The 2,804-nt window shown below is 38.0% G+C and overlaps 1 long non-coding RNA gene across 1 annotated transcript; it reads left to right on the top strand.

Moving 5' to 3' along the window:
- Nucleotides 1-554: 554 nt before the first annotated feature.
- Nucleotides 555-2,579, top strand: LOC310896679. The gene is made up of 2 exons (XR_014581742.1): nt 555-1,298; nt 2,225-2,579. It is a non-coding gene; the product is annotated as an uncharacterized lncRNA (long non-coding RNA).
- Nucleotides 2,580-2,804: the final 225 nt, after the last annotated feature.

Genomic DNA, 2,804 nt, shown 5'->3' with positions numbered 1-2,804 from the left:
TCCTATCCTTGAGGACTGAATTTTTTCACTAGAAAGATTAAAGAGAGCGAAATGGTAAAGAGTTGAAGAAAGTCAAACAAATTCTTTTGCTGACTCTGTTGACTGGCTGTGCTGTACTTTGCAAGAAGATAGATGCATTTTTTTCTATGCAATTTGGGTTCATGATTGGAAAATGTTTTTAGTGTTTCTTTCCAGTAGGAGGTGAAGAGGAAGCTTTTTTTTTTTTTTTTGACACACCTGTTTAAAATCCATTCCTCTATCTGGTTTCAAAAATCATGGACAACAGAAGCAGACTGTGGTTTAACTCAACTGAGACAGACAAAATCAGCTCATATTTTGGTGAGGCCTTCTGGGTGAGCTGACAAAAACTGTTCTGAATTATTTGCCTGTTAAATGCAGAATGTTTTCTAAAAAAAAATTTAAAAAAAAAAACACCTGACTGAATATTGGACTGTCAAAGAGGGGGAAAAATACATAACTAATTTAAAATTTATTTTTATACAGTTGCTTTCCTGGAAATCAGGGAACAAGAAGAAGGTATGCACTAGCTTAAATGGAGCTGCTTTCAGAGTTACAGACCATCTGTGGACAAGCTGCTTGAATGCTACTTCCTTTGGATGCCCATACCTCTGACTGGATGCTGGTCTGAACAAACTAACGTTTGTTCAAATTTTAACCTTTATTCCCCAGCAAAACAATTTCCAGCTAGGAAACAGATATACTTACAGAGGTGCAGATGTTACTCAGTTCTTCAACGCGTGTCAAATTCAAAGAATTAAATCGCTTATTCACAAAAAAAATACATTTCAGCCTATAAAAACTCCCAAGAAGAGCATTTTAGAATACATTTATTTAAACAGTATTTAAAAACTCAGTATTCCTAGGAGCTGAGATCAGCAGCTACTATAGAAACCTTAATGCTTCATCATCTAACAAATTAAAAACAACGATAATATTAATGAATGCTTCAACGCTTACCATGTTTCATTAGTTAAAACACTCAATTTTATTGTGTCTTGAAGAACAAGAACAATCACATTAGCACTGTTTCCATTGCTCATAATAACAGCATGGAGCTGAATAACCCAGCTAACTACTGCTGAACTGTACTGGAGTCACTGGGCTATAACAGCCCAGGTGATGCTAATTGAAGGTAACTGCTAATTGAGCTGCCAGGAAGCTGATTGAACTTCACCACTCCAATGTTTGGGCTCAGCTAAGCATTGTTTTTGGCGCTTCAGTTTCTTGCCTGTGTGACTGTGGATACAAAGGTTTCATTTCCACTTTGGATTGCTTAGGTAATGAATAGCTTGCGAATGAGGAAGAAGTGATATTAAAAAACACAGTTATTTCATTTTCTATGCATTGTGAAAGGGGATTTATTTCAGCTTCTAGTAAGTGCTGTTTTTATTCTGAGGGCTCTATTTTTTTTTTCTTAAAAAGATTTTAATTCCAAGATTTTACTTAAAGATTTTTGTGGACATTTTGTGCTTCTTGTAACTATCATCATTTTTAGAGTATACAGATATAAAATTTCTATTGTATATGACCACTTATCAGTCCTAGCAGCCAGATACTTGTTTTAAGCTAGGTCAACAGGCAGGAGGATTTAGCTTGAGCCTGTAGCAAGATGAACATGTGCCTTTGGCATCGCAGCACGTCACCTTGCCTACTGTGCTGCTGGTCCCTGTAGCAAATGATGAGCAACTACCTAAAACTGCAGTTCAAGAAATGCAGGAAGGATAAGGAGAAAAAATAATAATAAAAAAGATTTAGATGATCACCTCTTGTTGTAAAATGAACACGGGATTAATGTCCCTTTGGAAAGTCATCTGCTCTGAATGGCAATTTAGCCAGCTTTTTAAGGAGTAAATAGTAGGATGAGTAAATATGAGAACATTCTGTTAGTGAGATCTCAGTTTATAACTCATGATGGGTTTTGATACTGAATAGTTCTCAAATGCAGAGGGAAAACACGTAGCTACGATAGAAATGACATACTGAGAAATAAGGAGCTATTCTGGTGAGCAGTATGAGTTGAAAACACTTCCTCCACCCCAGGTGGGAGGTTTTTGTGAGAGAAGAAATAAATCCTAGCCAACAGTTTGTGGAAAGAAATGGTGCCAGTGCCTAAAACAAACAGCCCATTATATGGTGAAAAAAATGATGGAAATGATTTCCCTAAACCTAAGAAGTCTTTTATTTATTTATTTATTTTCCCCAGGAAATTTGCACAGTCTTCAGATTGCAAGCAACCAACTTATTCCAGGAATGACGTATTTCCCTTGGGTCTGGGATCATGCTGTGGTCATTGAGATCATTATTTTGTTCCACCTTTTATCCATGCCATATCCTTTCTCCGTTCTTTCCAAAACCCTTTAAGCACATTCCCATTTGTGCTGTTCTGCTCTGAGGGAGTCGTGTGCTGGTCCTCACACTGACAAATGATAAAACCACCTCCTTGCCCTGAACCAAACTGCTGCCCAGGGTGGATAGATATTGATTAGGCTGAGGGACCCTCTGGGCAGGAACTGTGGATGAAAGCCAGACCTTGAAGAGAGTAGAAAAACATGCCTTAGTTTTGGGGGAAGTGAGTGTTACCCTGTTTCTCCTTCTGTGTCTGTCACGCACCACGTCTACACAACTACACCCGCGTATCAGTGTTTGCAGGTTTAGGATCTTGATGCAGAACTATCCTAAAATCAGTCCTCAGTGATATGTGTTTGGGAAACACTTCTCTGTATCCTGAAGAAGCTTCCTCTGTGTTAAACAGTGTGAAATAGAGAGACCCCCATTAAAAACAC

This window comes from Anser anser, assembly GCF_964211835.1.
Source record: "Anser anser genome assembly, chromosome: 3".
In the NCBI taxonomy this organism is placed as follows: Eukaryota; Metazoa; Chordata; class Aves; order Anseriformes; family Anatidae; genus Anser; species Anser anser.
The sequence above is the reverse complement of the archived record's forward strand: the minus strand, read 5'-3'. Positions and strand labels throughout refer to the sequence as shown.